The sequence below is a fragment of the Cnephaeus nilssonii genome (assembly GCF_951640355.1).
Source record: "Cnephaeus nilssonii genome assembly, chromosome: 6".
NCBI lineage: Eukaryota > Metazoa > Chordata > Mammalia > Chiroptera > Vespertilionidae > Cnephaeus > Cnephaeus nilssonii.
In genome coordinates, this window is record NC_137077.1 from 41420595 (window position 1) to 41442962 (window position 22368).

A 22368-nucleotide genomic window follows, 5' to 3' on the forward strand; every position below is an offset into this window, starting at 1 on the left:
GTCATGTAAATGGTAAGATGTTGTCCTGGCCTTCAATAAAACTTTATTCAGAATGGAAATCTAGATATATAAAAGCCTAATATACAAAGTGTCCCCTTGGGAGTTCAAGTGGGAGTTCGATCGCTTGCTACGACATGTGCTGACCACCAGGGGGTGGTGCGGAACAAAGGAAAGCCCCGGCTGGCAGCTGGCAGCCACTAGGGACCCTACTTGTGCACAAATTCCATGCACTGGGCCTCTAGTATAAGTATAAAATCTAATAAGGTAAATAACACAAAAGACTTAAAAGTCACACAGGCATAATTGCCAGGTGAACAGAACAAGCGAGAATCACTAAGGAGCACAGGCAAAGGAGACATTTCTTTAAGCTGAAGACTGGTTTGTCAGGAAAAGGCAAGTAGCATGTGGGATTTGAGGTAGGTTATAAAGAAAAAGTTTGCCAACTTAATAAAGAAAGAGCTAAGTCATTTGAAGGGATTTTATATCCTTTCTCCAACTTCCCTTTCCCCTACATGCCCATTTCCAATCAGAACTGAAATGGAGTAGTGGCAGAGAGAGTATTTTAGAACAATGCTATGTATGTTCAGGGGCTGTGAGTCAAAAGCCCATGCCGTGCTGGCTGTGGGCTTATCCTTCCAGAACAAGCACTGGTGTAAAGTGTCTGCAGTGGCACTGCCTGGTGGTGAGTCGTTCAGGGTGGGGAAGCACCCTATGATCCCTGAGCGGCTTCCTTCAGCACTGCTCCAGAGCTCCTCAGGGGTCCTCGAAGTCTACTTCTTTAGCAGGAATTCTGGCCCCAATTAGGCTTCCGGAAAAACAAATACCATAAAGTGTGACTTTTTAAAAGATAAAATGTATTCTAAAAATGTTTAGTTTTCCTTTGGAAAATGCAGCCTGGCAGGCACATTCATAACACTTTATGTTCCACAATAATGTATGGGAATGCTTCTGCCCTCAGGCCAACCGCTTTAAGATCTCTCTCTCTCTTCCTCCACACACACACAAACGCACACACTCATACACATGCACACATACATTTCCTGGAAAAGTCATCCAAGGATCTTCAGCAAATTATTATGAGCCCTTGATGAAACACAACTAGAAAAAAAAAAAATTAGAGGAAATGCAATTGATTTTTTTAAGGATGGAAATCTCCCAAATATTATATAGTCCATATATATATATATATGCACTAATTGATATTTAAGTAGGTTTTTCAAAGTTTTTAACTTGGATATTATTCAAGATGATTCAAAGAAGCCAGTCAGTTTTCATGATTCAGATTTCTAGGCATCACCTAGAGATAGTCTGGTGCTGTTCTTACCTGCGTACCCGAAGCTGGGTTTGAAGCCAAGTTATCTTAAAATAGTCTTGGTCTTTCCCCTTGAAGTAGCCCTAGTCATAGACCCGTGAGCCCATTCCCAAGGGAGTCTGAGCATGAATTGCTTTGAAGTCTCCAGTTTTACACTAAAATTCCTTGTTTAAATAGTGGGATCACTAGGTACAGCTGTAATTTCAGTCCTGATGTCAGCTAAGGTCACTAAAGTTTCCCAGTGCATCTCAGCAGATTTTAAAGTTAAATAAAAGCCTATATTGTACAGGTGTGAAAGGCAATTGGTACCCTCTTTATCTGTTTTAGTTTTTGTGTCCTTTCCTTGTACCAAGGTGTTTTATTTTGGACTTGATGGTTATGGAATATGCTTTGATGGGGGGCGGGGAGTGAGGGGGAGGGAGCCGGTGCTTCTCTACATGCTCACATTTACAAAGTACTTCCTCCTGAGATGCCCAAGTCATATCATCCGGGCAAGCCGCCCCCCCCCCCTCACCCCTACCTCACTCCCACCCCCCATCCAACCCAAGGCAATTACTGCTTTACTGAGTTTAGGGACCCTGGGCTTAAGTTCAGTTTGAATTAACCCCTTGTCATGCTAATAAGCTTCCACACTCAATGGGACCCAGAGTTCTTGTTGATCCATTTACAGTTGTTCAATAGGACGGTGTGTTTGGGGCCCTTTAAAAGGCATGGGATGAAGCATTTGGGGCTGCTTTTCATGAGGATCTGGGCAATGGATGCATTCCCCTAAACACCTGAGGATCACAATCTTTTTTTTTTTTTTTTTTTGTGACAGAGGCGTAGGCAACTGCAGAACAAGCAGCATTTCATAGAGTCCTCATGAGCCACCAGCTTTTTGGAGCATGGACCTCAGCACTCCACGCCATGACACTCTTCCTCATGTGGAGTGATCACCTAACAGGCCGTGTACTACATGGAACAGAGTCCTTCCCTTGAGCGGTCTACAGAACACAGACCACTGCCCACACGAGACACACAGCCAACCATCACAGAAGAAGAGTCTATCCCTGAGTCCAGCGTCAATCACTGCTTATCCTGAAATCAAGGCACACAGTTTAGTCCAAGACTCATGGAAAGGTCCAGGCCCAAACCCAGCGCCCAGGGCCACATTAGGAGAGGCCCCAACTTCGTACTCCTGTGCCCAAGCACTGACTACCGAAACTTCCAAGTTGGGTCAGTGAAATCTCTCACACACGCCTGAACTTGGTAGGATGTGGCAAAAGTAGCATAAAGTACCAGAGCACATACTAGGCAGCAGCCAGCAGCTCAGAGTGCGGGCTCACCAGCAGGCGGCCAAGCCTGTCACAGGCCAGAAGCAAGAGAAGGTCCCCAGGGGGTAGTGGTCGCTACCTAGACCATCCTGCTCACAGCATCAATCATTCTGTGGGTGCCCTTAGGCAGCAGGGTCAACTCCCAGAATTGGTCTAGATGTTGGGACTGTGGATGCAACACTAGAACAAAGAAAGTGTGAAAAGGCTTATTATTCACATAATATTGCTTTCTGGGAAAGAACGGGCAGCCGCCCAAGCTGGTCCCAAATGGCTCGAGCGAAGGGAGGGGAGTTTGAGTGTTTAGCACGGTTAGAGAGCAGGACCCCTCACAGTTTCCTTATGCGAGCTGGTTGGCTCCGAAGTGCATGAGCTTTCTTGCTGGCTTGACCAGACAGATGTGAGGCAAGAGGAGAGAGAGGCATAGGGTTTGAAAATTGTCCATGGCCAACCATCAAAAACGGAGTCAGACTCTTTATCACAATTAGTTTAAGAACCATGATTTAAATTAACTGATTTTCAAAAGTTTTTATTTTATTCAGTAATAACATATTTTTCTCTCTTTATCCTGAAATAAGGAATGTCTACCGGATCTATTCTTTCTTTGATTCCCTAAATCTCCAGATGTTTTCCTAGAGTCAGGAGCAGAGATTCAATTCTATTTGTGCAAAAGATAAATGGTTAGAAAAAAAAATCTTAAGTCTTCAGCAAAATGCAACTCAGTGATTTAAATTGCCAGAAATTGATTTAGCCTATTCTTTGCAAGAATCAGGAGTAATTAAGAATTACTTTTGCATTTTTCCCAACCAAAACATGAATGCATTCCTTTTATCTTAAAATGAAAGTTAAAAACGTATGGTTTTTGTGACAGAGAATCTGGATCCAAAGGACTACAAAAGCGTTCAGAGAAATAAAGCATTTTGTTGTCATTAAAGCAATTACCCTTCTCTCGGAAAGAAGAAATAACTTTCCACATTAAATACATCAATAAAGACAGAAAGTTCGTCTGCAAAGAACACAGGTCATATTTTTATGTGGTCACTGACTCTGATGCTTTCTAGCTTAATTGTATTTTGTTGTTTTTTTCTTCAGCAAACTTAAAAGATTTCTTCACAATCAATGGGATCAACAATCTGGTCAATTCAATTTAGTTATTAAGACAAGCAAAAACAATAGATTGACTGTATTTTCGATCCGGTTGTGGAGATATTTCAGTCAGAGAGACACGGCAATAAATTTTCTTTGAGAGGAAATCTGGGTGGGAAAAGAAATGGCTGCGTTAGCTAATAAATGTTGCTTTTCAAACCTGCTAATGCTCTCGGATGATTTATCACTGTTTGAAAGCTTTGGGCTATTTTACCAAAGAAAATGCATCATCCCTTGAAGTTGTGTAAAAAAAATTTTTTTTTCGAAGTCACGTTTATAAAACCCGATAGCACCTGAAACTGGCAAACTCAAAGTCGTCCAGCCAATCAATACCTAATGGCCTGCGCCAGCAAGGAAGCCTGAAGTATCTTCCACCGTTGCGTTTCAAAGGGTGATTTTACGTATCACGTATCTCCAGATGTTGGCTTCACGCACCCCCTCAGGAAGGAGTCACGCTGGTGGTGGGTATTTGAATGGTGTGCACAGAAGTCTCTCCAGAGGTGGTACCTGGTGTACGCACTCCTATCTGACGAGGGAAAGATGAAAAGGGAACCCTAGGAGACAAGAGACTTTGGAAGATACTATTTTGAGAGTTTCTATAGGGATGTCTGTGTGGTTTGCAGAGAGAGAGCGGCTCTGACCATCCACAGCCCTGTCGAGTCCAAGCCAGACCTGGTGGTGGGAGGCAGTCTGCCACAGTCAGCTAACCCAGGGGAGGGCAAAGAAATATAAACATGCCCCTCATGCTGTTTTTAAATCAATAGTAAGGTTTTTAAATGAGATCGTACCATGGCATCATCAGAGGAAACTTCAACCCCTTACAATGAAGGAATCTCTAGTTTTGATCATTCACTGATAAGTTCATTGGCATTTCATGGTTTACATTTACTCTTCTTACCCCAGGTATAACTCATCAGAAAATGCACGTGGCTTTCTGAAATTTTTATAAAGAGGCTACTATTCCAGGATGGGAAAAAAGAAAAGTTCCCCAGCTAGGGAGAGAGAGGGAGAGAGAGAGAGAGAGAGAGAGAGAGAGAGAGAGAGAGAGAGAGGAAAATATCTGAAGCAAATAAGCTTTTTACTATTTCCTCTCCATGCCCAGGTTTAGAAATCCTTTTTGTTCAGTAGTAAATAATTTTTGAGCATCTACTATGTGAAAAATGCCAGACTGGACTCCATGGGAGATACACAAATGAAACAAAAAGTGATGACTATCCTATCTAATAAAGAGCTAATATGCAAATGGTCATCACGCCCTCATGCCCTAGCACCCTCGTGCTGGGGTCGGGGGACTTGAGCTGGGCTGGGAGACCTGAGGATGCACCCCCCACCTGGCAGGGCTTGACAGGGGACCTGAGGCTGCATCCCCTGCCCAGTGACAGGCCTGGGGACCTGAGGCTGAGCCCCCCGCCCTGCAAGGCTTGACGGGGTTGGGGACGGCCGGGTCTGGGTCTCGTGTGATTTCGAGGCGAGCGCGGGTGGGCGGGGACTTAACTCTGGGTCCCACAGCATGCCCCAGACTCTGACAGGAGGGAGATTTTCATATACATTTTACTAATTTTCTATAATCTCTGACACTTCTATTATAGAGAAAGGGCAAATCACAATATTAAAATATTTCCTCTAATTAATTCCCTTTTAATGTGTATGAATTTCATGCACCGGGCCACTAGTATCATGATAAATAACAAATCTATAATAATAAAAGGGTAATATGCTAATTAAACTGGACGTCTTCCAGACGTCCTTCCTGACAAAGCCAGGGCAGAGGGAAGCCAGCCTGGTCCCAAGTGCCTGCGGGCAGCCCAAGGGAAGCCATCCCGGGTCCTGGGTGCCTGCAAGTGGCCAGAGGAGGGAAGCAGCCCAGGTCCCAGGTGCCGGAGGGAAGCCGGTGCTGGCAGCCAGGGGAAGGAAGGCCTACTCTTGCATGAATTTTCGTGCATTGGGCCTCTAGTACATATAATAAAGTATGTTATGGGCGATAGAAGACTGTTGCTCAAGATGGGAAGAGTGAAGAGTTGTACCAAATCATTAGTTATTCCATTCATTATAAATAGTGACTCATGGACTCATGGCCGTTTGTTTGTTTGTTTATTTGTTTGTTTGTTTCAGTGGATTAAGACCTCATACTGTTTTATTTATTTTGTTGAAAAACTGTTTCAGTTTGGGCCATTAGAAGCTCCTTCACATCTTCTCCTGTGTGTGTGTTTTAACAAACACCACCATATCCATCTTTTTTTTTTTTTTTTTTTTTTTTTTTTTAGCATTTCTTTACTTTCTGGCATCACAAGACTTCCCAGGCTCAATTTGTATTTTCCCTATATTAGGCCCAGAATCAACCAATTCTCCAAGGATCCCTGGCTCCTTTAATTGGAGAACTAGAGGCCCAGTGCACAAATTTGTGTACCAGTGGGGTCCTTTGGCCTGGCCTGCGGGATCGGGCCAAAATTGGCTTTCCAACATCTCCCAAGGGGTCCCGGATTGCAAGATGGTGCAGGCCAGGCTAAGGGACCCCACTGGTGCACGATGGGGGCCAGAGAAGGACACGGGAGGTTGGCAGCCAGGGAGGGACCATGGGAGGGCTCCAGGGTGTGTCCAGCCCATCTTGCTCAGTCCTGATTGGCTGTACCCCAGCAGCAAGCTAATCTACTAGTCAGAGTGTCTGTGCCCTGGTGGTCAGTGCATGTCATAGCAACTGGTCGACCAGTTGACTGTCTGCTCCCTGGTGATCAGTGCACGTTATATTGAATGGTTGAGCAGCCTTAGTATATCATTAGCATATTACGCTTTGATTGGTTGAACAGATGACCGGGGCAACCAGACGACCGGACACTTAGCATATTAGGCTTTTATTATATAGGATGGTATTTTGAAACCAAGATCAAGGAGCTATATATCAGTGTCTCTTGGTCCTCTCTGCAGACAGAGCTAGCAAATATATGTGTGTATTCTAATCCACCCCACACACAGCTATCTATACTAATAAAAGGGTAATATGCTAATTAGACTGGGAGACCTTCCAGACATCCTTCTGGACAAAGCCATGGTGGTGGAGCTGAGGCAGAGGCAGTTATGGGCAATCAGGCCAGAAGGGGAGGGCAGTTGGAGGTGATCCGGTCAGCAGGGGGATCCAGTTGGGGTCAAGCAGGCTGATGGGGGGGCAGTTGGGGGTGAGCAGGCCAGCAAGGGGGGGGGGCAGTTGGGGGCAAGTAGGCTGTTGGGGGGGCAGTTGGGGGTGATCAAGCCAGGAGGGGAGGGCAGTTGCGGGTTATCAGGCCAGTGGAGGGGGCAGTTGGGGGTGAGCAGGCTGGTGGGGGGGGCAGTTGGGGGCAAGCAGGCCAGCAGAGTGGTTAGGGGTGATCAGGCAGGCAGGCAGATAAGCGGTTAGGAGCCAGCAGTTCCGGATTCTGAGAGGGATGTCCAAGTGCCGGTTATCAGGCCTAAACCAGCAGTTGGACATCCCTGAGGGGTCCCAGATTGGAGAGGGTGCAGGCCAGGCTGAGGAACAACCCCTGTGCACAAATTTTGTGCACCAGGCCACTAGTATTTATATATTTATACTAGAGGCCCAATGCACAAAATTTGTGCAAGGGCTTTAGCCCCGGCCCCTGCCCACCGCCACTGCTGCTGGGGGCCTCTGCCACCTCTGCCTCGGCCCCTGACTGCTGCAGCTTTGTCTGGAAAAAAGGACATCTGGAAGGATGTCCAGTCTGATTAGCATATTACGCTTTTATTATAATAGATATCTATGTGTAGTTGAAACTAGGAGTTCATAGTGATTCCAATCAAACACCACAGAGCTCATTTTAGTCTTCCTTTTTTCTTATTTATAATCAAAGAGAATCCCAATTTTTATTATCTACTATTTAGTGACTCTTTTATTCAGCCCTAGAATATGCATAAAAGAGCTTCAGAATTGCTAGTCCACATCCTGATGATGAGGAATCTATGTATTTTTACTAATGAAATTGCATCATTCATGTGTAGTTCTTTCCGCAGTGGCCTCAGAGTACACTGTTTTCCATAGTAACTTGGGTTAGTTCTTTTCTTTCCTGCCCGCTTCAGGGTAGATATGTTATTCATTTGCAACATGGTATTTGTTTTGCTTGTTAATATTTGTATTCCATTTTGGGTTCCCCCCACCATAGGTTGGTTTTTATTGTTTGTTACTCCTTAGGTGTGTGAACTATTACTATGATTCTAATAGTCAGAACTATACAAAAAGATCCATTCAGAAAGTGCCATCCCCTCCTCAGCTCAGCTACCCTCTCCCTACTTTCCACCCCATGCCCTCCCACCTTGTAGGTAACCAGGTCTGTTTTCTGGTTTATCTTTCCTGATTTTTCTTTGGCAAGTTAAATACCTGTGTATGTTCTTATATCTACCCACTCATTTCTTACAGGAAAGGTAGCATACTACAGATTCTATTTTGAGCTTTACTTTTCTTACTTAAGAGATATAATCATTGCTGCAAATTCCTGCTTAGGTGTCACACTTAGTTCTACTTTTGGTAAAATGTATTCTTAATATGGAACTTATTGGATTCTCTTTGTCTCCTAGTTTCACTGATAATGCAGTTTATGGGCTTTATTTTTGTATTCTCCTTGTTATTCTGGGTGGCTTGTGAGGGGGAAATGCAGATTCAGAACTAAGCATTGTCATATTCCCACTAAAACCAGAAATTCACAGTATTTGCATTGGAAAAATGTTTTCCTAAAAGAAGACTGAAGAGAATGACTTTATAATGGAATTGCAAGCACTGACTTCCTTCCTGGAGATGTTTGAAACCAATGAGGAGGGAAGAACCTTTATAAAAACTCTATCAATTCATTACTCAAGCATAGTCAATTAAGCACGTAGTTTTGAGTGCTTACTACCTGGCAAGCATTGTTCTAGGCACTTGGTATACATCAGTGATAGACATAAAGATCCTTGTCCTCAAGAAGTGCACATTCTAGAATTCCTTCTACATGTAAGATACTACACTAAGGACATATAGGACAACAGATAAATTTAAAAAAATAGAAATAGGTTCTTGCCTTAGAAAACTTTATAGTCTTGATAATAGATGTACACATGTTCTTAGTGGGAGGTAATGTGCATGTTTATGAAAAATACTGTTATTTATCCTGAATTCCAAATAATTAGCACTAATTTCTTTTGTGTTTCTCTTAGATATTTATGGAGCACCTATGACGTGGGGTATAGCAGTAAACAAAACAAAAGAAAAAAACTGCTTTCATGTAGTTTGCAGTTTTGTGGTGATAAAAAGACCATTGATCAATTAAAAAAAGTCAAAAACATGTCAAATATCAGATAGTGGTAAGTGCTCTGAAAAAAATAATAAAACTAAAAGGGGGAGATGGGGATGTGGGGGTGCAAATGGAGTTGTGAAGCTCAGGAAGTTCATTTTGAGGAGCAAAGACCTAAAAGATGTGAAGATTGAGCCTTGTGGGGGACAAGCATGCCAGGCAGAGGGAGCCCTCTGCAGGGATTTGGAAGGGAGGGAATCTGCCCACGGAAACATCATGGAGGAGGTGCTCATGTGGCTGGGCTTTGAAAAATGACTAGTCTCTGGGACGTGGGCAGAATAGGAAGGGCGTTCTTGGTGAGCCATAATAAAACTGGTAATGGAGCACAGAAAGGTCCAAATGACTCAACCCACCTGGCTGAGGAAGAGAGTTTGGGGAAGGCCAGGAAAGCATGCTGGGAACAGTAAGGAAGGCTTTGAGTGTGCACCAAGGAGTGGTTCCTTTTTCTGTAGGCATTGGGGAACCCTTTGAAAGAGTCTAAAAGCAGAATACTCAGTAGTGAATATAGTTTGACCCCCTTTTATTTTCAGAACACAAAGCACACAAACATATCTCAGAAATAAAACACTGCAAGGAATACAACAAATGGTAATGCCAGTTACCACTGGAAGATGGAAAGGCGAGCCATTTTTATTTTTCTTCATGCTGTTCCACATTTTCCAAATTTTCTGAAATTAATAATTTTTACTTTTATAATCAGAAAAAGTAAAATGAGCCTTGTTACCATCGCAAATGAAAGCTTGAGCATGGGAATGGCCCAAAGGGGTGTTTTAGAAAATTAAGTGAGTGGGAGATACGGATGGACGAGAGGAAGGAGGAGGCTACTCGGTAAGAGTGTGGTTCCAATCACAGACACCAGCTCCTTTCTCTTGTATGGCCACCCTGGTTCTATTTTTTAGAGTAAACAATAGAGACAGCTGTGTGGATGGTAACATTTCTCTACATTTCACCAAGCTATTAGCACCAACCTCCATTTCTCCCTCCCTAAGTGTAGAGAGGGAAACTACTAAATTTAAAAAAAAAAAAAGTCCATAATCCAAGAGCCATTAAGATGCAACCCATATGTTCATTTATTTTACATATTTGTGTTTCACAGCTCACACTCCAATGTAAAAGTGACAGGAGGATGAACATTCCTTGAGAAATGAGATGGAAGCTCCAATGTATGAAATTCCTCCTCTGGGGTGTCCACAGAAGCTATCATCTTTCTTCACACAATTCTGGGAAATGAGATAGCATAGGAGAGGGCTTTCATGGGCTTTGTCAGGAATGGAGGGCACTACATGGGAAGGACTTTGTTCCCAAATTGGCAGCGCCAGAAGCTCACCTTCTGCTGTGGATGGAATTGTGTTCCCAAAAATCGTATGTTGAAACCTTCACTCCCACTGTGATGGGGACTTACAGAGGTAATTAAGGTTAGATGAGGTCATGAGGGTAGGGTGGGGCTCTCATGATGGGATTAGTGCCCTTATAAGAAGAGACACCACAAAATTGCCTCTTTCCCTGTTTCTTCCATGTGAGAAATAGGGAGAAGGCAGCCATATGCCAGGGAGAGGACCCTCATCAGAACCCAACCATGCTGACACCCTAATCTCAGACTCTCAGCCTCCAGATTTATGAGAAATCAATTTTTGCTGTTTAATCTCGCCAGTCTGTGGTATTTTGTTATGGCAGCCTGAGCAAACTTAACAGACTGAGATAGCTTTCCTCCCTCTGAGCTCCTCCTGGACCCATTTTCTGCACTATTCCTTTGACTGTGTGTGTCCCAGTCTGCCTTATATTCTTAGATATTTTAGAAGTGAATCTAGATTCTCTGTTATATTCATATTTTGAAGTCAGGAGCTATATTCTTAAATCCTACTACCTTCTCCATTGGCCAAACAAAAAGTATCATACATATATTTATCACTCAGTCAATAAGTATTTATCAAGTAGCTCCCATATGCCACCCAGGTTGATAAACCCTCAGGAATATGAAGAGGACGAGCCTTGGTGATGCTGAGAAAAAGTAGCTTTTTTAAATGCTGCAACTAGTTCCATGGTTCCACGTCTCTGGGTCTATTTTGTTCATCAGTTTATTTTGTTCATTAGATTCCACATATGAGTGAGATCATGTGATACTTGTCTTTCTCTCACTGGCTTATTTCACTTAGCATAATACTCTCCAGGTCCCTATGTGCTGTCTCAAAGGGTAAGAGATCCTTCTTTTTACAGCTGCATAGTATTCCATGGTGTATGCGTATCACAGCTTTTTTATCCACTCATCTACTGATGAGCACCTGGGCTGTTTCCAGATCTTGGCTATTGTAAATTGTGCTGCTATGTACATAGGGGTGCATACATTCTTTCTGATTGGTGCTTCAGGTTTAATATCAGAGGGAAAGTGGGAGTGGGTAGATGGGAAGAGATTAACCAAAGAACTTAAATGCATATATGCATAACCCATGGATACAGACAAAAGTGTGGTGAAGGCCTGGGGCGGGGGGAGGGGAGGGCCAGAGGGGTCAATGGGGGAAAAAGTGGTTTATCTGTATAACTTTCAACAAGAGTAATTTTTAAAATATAAAATGCTGCAACTAAAGGTTGAAGTTGTATTGTTTCAGTAAGCCACTCCTCAAACCCACCTTTCAAAAAAAATGAGATTAGAAAACAAATTTTTGCTTTGATTAACAATACTTAATTTTCCATTTTTCATGCTAACAGTATTTTAGAGAGATACAATTTACATAGTCACATGCACAAGTCTCCAGTGCACAGCTTGGCGAATGCTAATGTGTGCACTTAACCCTCTGTCACCACTACCCCGTTCAAGAGGGTAATGTAATACCGATGCTTCCATTGGCTTCAAGGTGAGAAACACAATTTCTCGCGCTCAGCAATGCCCATTACCAGTGCTGCCCTCCACCCTCCGTCTACAGGGGCAAGGTAATTTTGGGGTGGTTAACGCCTGAAATAGAAAAGCCATTTTCACTGAAGTAATCTTTTCAATGTCAAACTGACATAAATATTCTTTTCTGAAAGCCATGGTAGCTCTACATTTAGAGGAAAATAAGAAAACATTCCTATGCTTTGGAGAGTCATTTGCAATCCTGCTTCTCTGAGTGGGATTTCCCCTGGTAATTCTGTTCCTGAAAGCCACTAATAACCCCAACTCCACCGGTTTGCTTTCCCCTGTGCACACAGCCTCCCCAGAAGGACATATGGACGGTCCTGTCAGGTGTGAAATCAGACGGGCCAGAGCCTAAAAACAAACCTGTTTTTGTACTGCTTTTGCTTTTGTGTCTCGCCCTAGTGGGATGGTCTGCGGTTTCCATGGCAATGATATCTGGCAACAATGCCGGGCAGCCTTCCAGGAACTGGGGCTGGAAGCTGTGAAGCTAAAATACGTCTGTCAGAGATAATGAAGAGTTCTCTGTGTAAACATTTCTATCTGACTGCTCCGCTCAGCCACCTGCAGAGGTTCGGAAGGTAATGAGTATGATGCAGGGACAAAGATCTGGGGATGGGGGGGGTCAGCCTGAGACCAACATGGCACATATCACACAGTCTATAGCATCCTGAGAGGGCCAAAACTCCCACCCAAATGGGTGGCTTACTTACCCAGACGATCAATTATGAGCTGATGCTGGGTGACCTCCGAAACCTTTGCAGAAGATTTGCAGCGATTCTCAGATTCAGCTGTAAAAGTTGAATTCCTCCTCATTGCACTCCCCACCACCTCTAACAAGTTGCTTTCCCTGAAGTTGTTATTTCTGGTAGTGCTGTAACCATCTTCCTAAACATCTAATGCTTCATATTGAGCCTGTCATCCATTTTTCTAATTGAGTCAACAAATCCCAGCAGCTTTTCCTTCACATTTTTTTCTATCAGCCATTCATACCCATTAATTTATTTATGCATTCATTCATTTAAAAATACTAAGGATGCAACAAAGAACAAAATAAGAAGAAAAAAAATTCAGTGTCATGTTGCAGAGTCGGGCAGGGCAGAGCTTGAAGGCAAAGCCAGGCAAGAGAACTGAGGATGGGCAGGTACCAGGAGGCGGGCCTGATGGCTCTCATAAGCACTTTTCTTCCATCTCCTGCTCCATACAGTGTCAGTGTTGGACACAAAGAGGTCATCGTACCAGTGGAAAAGAAACAATTCAATCGACTGGAAGACTGTGACCACCCACGTGTTGAAATACTAAGGCTTAAGGTGGTGGTGTTAGGAGGTGGGGCCTGTGGGGGATGATTAGGTCATGAGGGTGGAGTCCTAATGAATGATATTAGTGCCCTTATACGAGAGACCCCTGAGAGCTCCATGCCTCTGTTTCTCTCTCATGACTTTGTTATAGCAGCCTGAACTGACTAAGATGAATGGAGTATGGGGAGAGTCCTTAACCCAACTCTGCAGCCTCAATCCCTAAACCCCAGTCACAACCCTTCCCAAGTAAGTCTTCTCATCTCCAGGTTACTTGGTTTCCTCTCACATGTAGCTCTCCACTCCAATTTCCTTCTTCATGTTTCTCTCCTTTGTCTCTCCTGGGATCTGCCCTCTTGGCCTCTCCCTCTTCTCCATGCAGAGCAATTTGGTTCTCTCCCAGCTCTCCTACACATGCCCCCTCACCCCCATCGCATTTGTTCATCCAGTGACCAGAGCCCACCCTCGTGGCAGGCAGTCAATTATGTGCCAAGAATATTTTCTTGTCATAGAATGAATAGAGTGAGTACGTTGAGTGTTAGGAGTGTGACAGGAAGTGGTTTGGAGAAACACGGTGTGAAATAGCTGCCGCTGCTTGCTTGAGCCACGGTGAGGTTGGTGGCAGAGGAAAAGCTCTTAATGACCTGGCAGGTGTTCCCAAAGCCAGGCAGAGTGTGAACCCATCTAATTACTATTTAGTAAAAAAAATTGTAAACAAATACAACCTAAGTACTTTAAATGATTTTTAAATCCATTTCAAATCCATTTTAAATTACAAGATTTTTTTACTTATGTAAAGAATGTATTTCATGTATAATTAAAATTCTGTTAGTGAAATTCAATCTCTCACTGATTGCCACATATAAGCGACATATTTCCACACAAATTACACCCTGGCACCAATATTTAGGTATTCTCATCACACTGTCAGAGTGCCCAGCAATAATCACTCTATCACTTGAAATACAGAGCAAACACAGAAGTACACAACCACCCAGTCAATGTTACAAAGAGAATCACCAAAATGAGATGCAAAATTATGTGTGTAAAAATAAATCTCTCTCTCTCATGACTTCATTCTTGGTCTCCCCCTCTCAATGCACTCTGTATTATCAAGTGTGATGAGATGTTGAGTGTATTTTTGTATTTTCCAAATTTTCTTTTACAATGATGTAGTAGAACTTTTACGTGAGATATTCAAATATCTGGGGATAGCTACTAAACCAGTGGGGTCAAACTCCCACCATATATTTATACAAGGAATTGAGAAGACTTCTCAGAAAGTTTATCACAAAACAGAGCCGAGGATGAGAGTCTTGACCCACCAAAAAAGCCATGGTCATCAGAAGGGAGGGATGATCCTGAGTACATTCTGACAGGAGTCTCTTGGATGTGTCTGTCACCTTTGGCTTCATCTCTGAGTTCTTTAAAGAAAGGGTGGCTGGCCTGGCTAGTGTTGCTCAGTGGTTGAGCATCAATCCATGAACCAGGAGGTCATGGTTAGATTCCCAGTCAGGGCATATGCCCGGTTGCAGGCTTGGTCTCTGATGGGGGTTGTGCAGGAGGCAGTTGATCAAGGATTCTCATCATTGATGTTTCTATCTCTCTCTTCCTTCTCCCTTCCTCTCTAAAATCAATAAAAACAATTTTTTAAAAAATAAAAGTGTGGCTGAAATGAAAGTTAACAACTCTGCATTCTTTTTCACACTGGGGCAGAAGTAGCCCAGCTTTAAGATTCCTCTGACCAGGTATAACACAAGGACATTTCTCCCCATTCACTGTGGAACTGCTTTGGCACCTGGAAGAATCTACTGGGAGACAGTGATGCCCACCTAGAGGATGTTGAGTCTGGAAGTCACAGAGATAGATGTTCACCTGGGAAGAGAAGTGACTGCAGAAGAACTAGTATTGCCAAGAGATTCTCACAGAAGAGGCAAGAGTGTCCAGTAGATGGGAGAGGTGCCCGGTGGACCCAGGAGTGGTGTCCAGAAGCAGCGCCAGATGCTGTGGTGTTCCTGTCAGACATGGCAAACCCACTGGCAGAAGTCAGTGCCAAGAGAAGATGAGTAAAACCCCCAAGACACATGAGAACATATGAGACATTCCTTGGAACATACAAGGACTCCCAGGGAAAAAAACCACCCACACAGTTTTCAGGAGGCTGGAGCAAGAGACAGTGAAACATAGAGGTGAGACAAGTACATCTCACAGTGTCTCTCACAGGGGAGGCATTCAAACGTTTTCTTTTAGAAGTGTGAGTTTAAATGCTAGAAGAGCTGTTAAGACGATGAAAGATAACGAGAGACACACAGTTGTAAATGTATTCTCTGTATCGTGTTACAGGCTGTCTTGAGGAAATTTCTCCTTGCTGGTCTTCGCTCTGTCCCCTAGAGCACTGACTTACCAGACTCCGTTCATGGATCTCTGGGATTTGATTGGAGGTGCCTCAGAGGGAAAGTGCGGTGGAAAAGTCTGCGGGAGGGACCTGAGTGTAATTCCAGTGAGGATTTTTTGGGGGAGGAGGTTTTGGGGGTTTTTTTGTTTGTTTTTTTTCTGAAATAAAGACAAAAGTTCACTGCTGTATAGCAATATATTACAAAACAACTCATTCTTTGAAATAATAACCCTTAAAATATTTGTGGACAGCTGTCGCATCTCTGCTTAGTCTCTCTCCTGAGGCTAAACGCCTCAGACATCTGTTCCTCCAATAAGGCGGCTGCAGCACTTCATCCTGCCAGTTGCTTTCTTTCATTATCTTCTGGTTGGTTAATCCATGTCCTTTTGACTATGGATGTCACTGAATCAAAATTCGCAACTCAGTTATGGGTTTGTTTTAAGTTTTTAGTGTCTACAATTAATTTTCTATTACTCTTGAACCCCTTTCCTGATTATGGTGAGAAAAATTAAACTTCCCAGATAAATCTACTTCTTCCAGGTAGATGTATAGGCTGAAAAATATAGACTGTTCTGTGTTATATGTCTATAACACCAACTCCTCATACATGACTGGTTACTAGGCGGAGGGTGTCTGTATAATGCAGAAGTCGCTTTGGTTCATACACGACATCTGCTAGGCAAGGGAAGCAGAGTTAGCAGGTCTGCTCAGTCATCTTTGACTCTCTATCTCCATATCCACATGAGATAATGGGAGGAGGGGGGATATTGTGTGACAGAATGAACTTACTAGTGACAAAATGAAACCAAGGTTTTTGCCCTCAAAACTGAACTCTTGAAGCCCAAGAACTAAACTCTAACCAAGGTGTGTAATCTGCTGAGAGAGGAGGTAAGGATGGTTGGCAAGGGTTCTGGGACCTGAGAAAGAAGCCAAGTTTGAGGTGAACCTGGACCTCCAGGAGAGAGAGGGGAAATGATGAAAAAGCAAAGGCAGTGATACAGGAAAGGAGTGAGACAGACCAAAGCTCTGAATTCCCAGAGTCAAGCCGCCCTGCTCAAGTGACCCACAAGGACATCAATTGTGCTGACGTGTGCCCCCAGCTACACAGACTCTGCAGCCAGGTCTGTTCAGAAGAGAGGCCTCCTGCATGCAGAGCTGTGTACATCAGCTACCTGTACTCACCAATACAGCTCTCCACTCCCGAAAATGAATGAACCATAAAAGAGTGTCCAAAAGCCAAGGAAATCCAGAAGAATAGGGAAACAAAGACCAAGATGAACAAACAGAACAGCCAATCCTAGAAACAATGGAGGAACCAGACTTTTAAAATACCTAACTCTTGGCTTTCAGCTTGGAGGAGGCTTAAGTGCAATTTCTTTGGTCTGGAATCTGGGTTCATACAATACCAACTGCCTCAACCATGGCACCGAAGTTTGACCTTAATGAGATCAAAGTCATACGCCTGAGGTGCCTCAGTGGGGAAGTTGGTGGCATGTCTGCCCTGGCCCCCATGATCAGTCCTCTGGGTCTGTCTCCAAAAAAAGTTCGGTGATCACATCAACAAAGCAAGTGGAGACTGGAAGGGTCTAAGGATTACAGTGAAACTGACCATTCAGAACAGACAGACCAGGTTGAGGTAGTGCCTCTGCCTTGATCATCACAGCCCTCAAAGAGCCACCAAGAGACAGAAAGAAGCAAAAAAAAAAATAGTGGAAATATCACTTCTGATGAGATTGTCAACATTGCCCAACAGATGCAGCACTGATCTTCAGCTAGAAAACTCTTGGGAACCATTAAAGAGATTCTGGGGACTGTCCAGTCTGGGCTGCAAATTGATGGCTGCCAGCCACCCTCATGACATCATAGATGGCATCAGCAGTGGCACAGTGGAATGCCCAGGTAGTTAAGAACTATAAAGGAAAATATTTCAATTAAAAATAATTTGACAACCAAGAAGAAAGGAAGCAATAGAGGCATAAGAGTATTATTTCAACACAATGGGAACCTCCAGAAACACTAAAATCCAAATCTTCCCACCACAGTTGCCTTTGGGAACTAAATCCAGGGACACAAGTGGAGAGACAAGGAGATTCTACTTTTCACTTTACACTGTCTTGTACTGTTTAAATTGTTTACCATTAGGATGTACTCTTTCTATCACTTAATACAAAAATGTGGAGAAGGAAACTTTATACATGAAAAGCATGATCTCATTTTTTGGTCATTTAAACAGAAGAATAAAATAGGTCCCACTGTAGTTTTTAAATATGTTGTTGTTTTTTATTGATTAGAGAGAGAAAGAGAGAGAGAGAGAGAGAGAGAGAAAGAAACATGGATCAGTTGTATCCTGCACTGCACTCCCCCTACCAGGGATTGAGCGCACAACCTGGGCATGTGCCCTGACTGGGAATCAAACTGTTGACCTTTTGGTGCATGGGATGATGCTCAACCAACTGAGCCACATGAGTCAGGGCCCACTGTATTTTTAAAACTAGGAGTTACAAATCTTGAGTTTTCAGAATAAAGTCGGGAACCTTTGCAGGAGAGGCCCAGGTAACTATGGATCCACAATACCTGTAATCCCCACTGGTATGTGCTGCTTTAAATTTAGACCTGGAAGGCATTGGCTAAAATATGCAATGATCTGCAAGAGCAAGATAATTGATACTTAACGCTTTGATAAAGGATTAAGAATTTAGCATAATTTATCAGATTAGCTTGTGAATCACAAGGATGCCCAAAATTAATTGGAGTTTTGAGTTGAAAACAAAGGGGACAGTAAAAGGAAAAGCCACCCTAGAGAATCCCCATTAGGGACTAAGAAGAAGCTGTAGAGCCATTTGACACCTAAAGAGGAAATTGGTCAGGAAGAAGTTACCTGTTTTACAAAATTGCGTTGGGTCAACCCTGACTGAAAATGTTGACAAAGCTAAAGTCTTATCTAGAGTTTGAACATCACATATTGGGTCACGTCGATAAAAATATCATTGACTGTACAACACAAGCCTTAAAACAAAGCTTTACCCAGTCATCCTCAAACACCAGGGCAGAAGTAATCAGTCTATTTAGGCACAATGGGATCTAAATAGATATTTACAAAATTTGTAAACATCAAAGCTGAACCCAAAGCACACTTAACAATGAATCTTTTATAAGAAGGAAAACTGTGAAGGTGCTGTATGAGATACTGAAGTAATATTCACACAACATTAGGTAATTGCTATAAATGCCTTGAAGAATAATAATATTTACCAACTTGCTGGTATGTTAGTTTTAAGTGTAATTGTGTAAGGTCATTTGCATAGAGTTCTTTTTACTTATGGCCACTTTGTCTTTTTTTATTCTTTTAAAATTCACTTCAGCTATGCAACTAACAGGAAATTGCTGGATACTGACAGCGAGGTCGATCTGAGGGCAACACTCAGCATGGGAAGAAAACAGTTGACAAACACAGATCAAAGGTATTAATGTAACTAACATGGGGTCACTTGCATGGGAAGATATATATAGATATATATATATATATAAAAGGCTAAGCGACCATTGCATCCGAAACAACCGAACGGACGACCCAACAGGCTGTGTAGGGTGACCAGGCCGGCAGAGGGGTTAGTGAGGGGCGACCAAACGATTGAGCAGCAGGCTGTGTGGTACAACCAGGCCAGCAGGGTTTAGTGAGGGACGACCAAACGACTGAGCAGCAGGCTGCGTGGGGTGACCAGGCCGGCAGGGGCGCGGGCAGTTGGGGACGACTATGCCTGAAGGAGGGGCAGTTGGGGGTGACCAGGCCAGCGGGGGGCGGGGGGAGCAGTTAGGTGTGATCAGACAGACAGGCAGGTGAGCAGTTAGGAGCCAGCAGTCCCGGATTGTGAGAGGGATGTCCGACTGCCAGTTTAGGCCCAATCCGCAGGATTGGAGAGGGTGCAGGCTGGACTGAGGGAACCCCCCTCCCCCCCCCCGAATGAATTTCATGCACCAGGCCTCTAGTATACTAATAAAGGGGCTGAATTTTTTTATCATTGACATTGAACCCAATGCTGCAGAAAAAGTAAGTGTTGGGAAAGTTTGATCTTGAAGCCTCTAAAGCAAAAACTGACCATTGACTTAATGGGCAAGGCAAGAAATAGAAAAGCATCTTGCCATCAAATGCAAAGAGAAGACTTTCCCTGAGCCACTAATGAGATGACAACACCTGTAGGGTTGAGGTTGGCTGCTTAGAAACCTCTTAACATCCATCCAACTCATCCTCAAGCCTCATGTTTGGTCCTGCAATGACATCCTACCACCACTTCACAATTGCCTTTGAGGTTCATTATAACTCTGTTTTCTTTGCACATTTGGGAAATCCTCCATTTGACTTACCTTGGGAACTCACCACTCAACTGGATCATCCGAAGGAATTCTTAAAGAATAAATACCCAATAGAATAGAATATCTAATTGGCTGACTCAATCAATCAATATGAACCAATTTAAGGAGAGACCAAATGTTGTTCCTCTATTATTTCTATTTCCTTTGATTTTTATTTTGAAGGCAAATGGGACATGTTTTATTAGCATATTTTCTGTACTGCAATGATGGCATAGCTTTAAATTTTGCTACAACTGGAGTGCTATTTGCCCATGTGTCTCTGACTCTTTTCCTGTGTGCTTCCCTGTGTAGGGTCTGAATTTCTGTATCATATTTATTGGATAATTCACCCTCACCAATGCCAGCATCTCGTGAGCACATGAGGGGCCGGCTAATTACAGATCTAAAGCATTCATTAAACTATTCTGAAACATGACAAGTACCACTCTATCAAATAAAATAAGGCCCAGAGTACACAGGCAGGCCTGCTTGCTTAGTGGTAATATGGATTTTAGTGTGCACTTGTCACCCACTTTAGGTTCTCATTATTGTCCTGCTCTCCCTAATTCAGTGATGTATCATCTTCCTGCATTTGTCTAAATCAGTTCAGCAGCAGATAAATCAAAGCTTTTCTTGCCCTTGCCCTTCCAAGCTGTTCAACTCATCCATCTGACCATGGAAGAGAGGAAATAATCACTTGCTTGGAAAAAGAAAATATCTGCACTAACGCTACAGTAAACCACTTTTGCATCCATGTATGCAAATATGTCCACGGTACTTGTCTGTGTACACATATGCATGCACAGTGAAATCACACACCTTGGGGCATATTCCCAAAGAAAAACATCAAAACCCCAAAATGTTGCTCATTTTTCTTCTTTTAGAAAGGAGGAAAACCAGACTCAATTCTCTTCTTTTAACAAGAGAGTATATTCAACATTTCAAAAGCCATCTAAGATCCTATTTTTATATCCTCCTGAGCTGTGGGAGCTGGAAATTAATTGGTTTTTTAACTGGCAAATCCTTTGACAGACGATATACCCTGGCATTCAGAAACCTAATTCATTTTCCTCTTTGTGGTTCAACAGAGGAAGAATCGTAAACCAGGAGACTTCCTGGGCAGACCTAAAGAATGCAGCACCTGCCTCCTGCCCCTTGCATTCCCTTTTTCCAACCCACCCCTACTTTTTTGATATTTTACCTTTTTTTTTATTTGTTTTACTTTGGAGCTTTTGCTTCTTTTCTAGAAAGTGCATTACTGGAAAACTTATTTAAAGTTATAAAAAGCAAGGGCTATGCCTGTGACAGGGAAACTAAAATGCAGCAGAGTTTCTGCCAGAGCCCCCACTGTCCTCTGGGCAGCTGCAGCTGAGACATGGATGCATCAGCTCCATTCCCAATGCCCCTGCTGGGACAGGGGCTACATCAGCTCTCCCGTCTACTGCACAATGCGCTCTGCTGCTCTTGGAGTGTTTGCTGGCACGTCCAGAATGGAACCAGGGCACCGGTCTTCTTCCACATTCTGCAGAGCATCATGACAAATTGCATTTTAAGAAACAATAAAGTAAATAGGACTTTTCCCATGTTCTGTAACAGATCCTAACATGCTTCTCTGAACTGGTTTTCTGTATCACTCGTACTTTTGCCCAGGGTAGAATCTAGGTTAAACTCTGGAAATTAGGATTTTGAAAGTATTTCTTTGGAGGCAAAAGTAGCAGAAGGCAGTTGTACATTCTGTTTATTTCAAATTATAATTTTATTTAAAATAACATTCTCTTCCTATCCTATTTTTTATTTTATGTATGTTTATATATATTTTCTTCTCCCTTTTCTTTAAGTATTTTTTTAGATAGTATTGTTTACAACAAAATAGAGAGGAAGGTCCAGAGATGTCTCATGTACTCCCTGCCCCAACACATGCATCGTCTCCCCCATTATCAACATCCTTCACCAGGTGGTATATCCTAGCTAATAAAGAGGGAATATGCTAATTGACCCTCACACCATCACAAAGATGGTGGCACCCACAGCCAATAAGGAGGGAATATTCTAATTGACTGTCACACCCTCAAAGATGGCGGCACCCACAGCCACAAGATGGCGGCGCTCAGTCCCGCCAGTGCTCCTGCCTCTAGAGTGCCCCAACCCCCTCAGCCCCCCAGCCACCCAGGGCCAGCCCGAGGCTCAGGCAAGCCTCGGATTGTGGCTGCCCAGCTGCCCAGGGCCGGCCTGAGGCACAGGTAACCAGGGCCGGCCGAGGCTTGCACTGCCGGCAGTGGCACCAGCAGAGGTGTGATGGGGGTGTTGCTTTCCCCAGATTGCCAGGTTGCCCCCACCCCTGAGGGCTCCCAGACTGTGAGA

At 43.4% G+C, this 22368-nt stretch overlaps 1 pseudogene across 1 annotated transcript; it reads left to right on the forward strand.

Moving 5' to 3' along the window:
* Positions 1-17077: 17077 nt before the first annotated feature.
* On the forward strand, positions 17078-17564 carry LOC307102386 (large ribosomal subunit protein uL11-like; annotated as a pseudogene). The gene has a single exon. The product of its transcript is annotated as a large ribosomal subunit protein uL11-like (transcript).
* The last annotated feature ends 4804 nt before the right edge of the window (positions 17565-22368 follow it).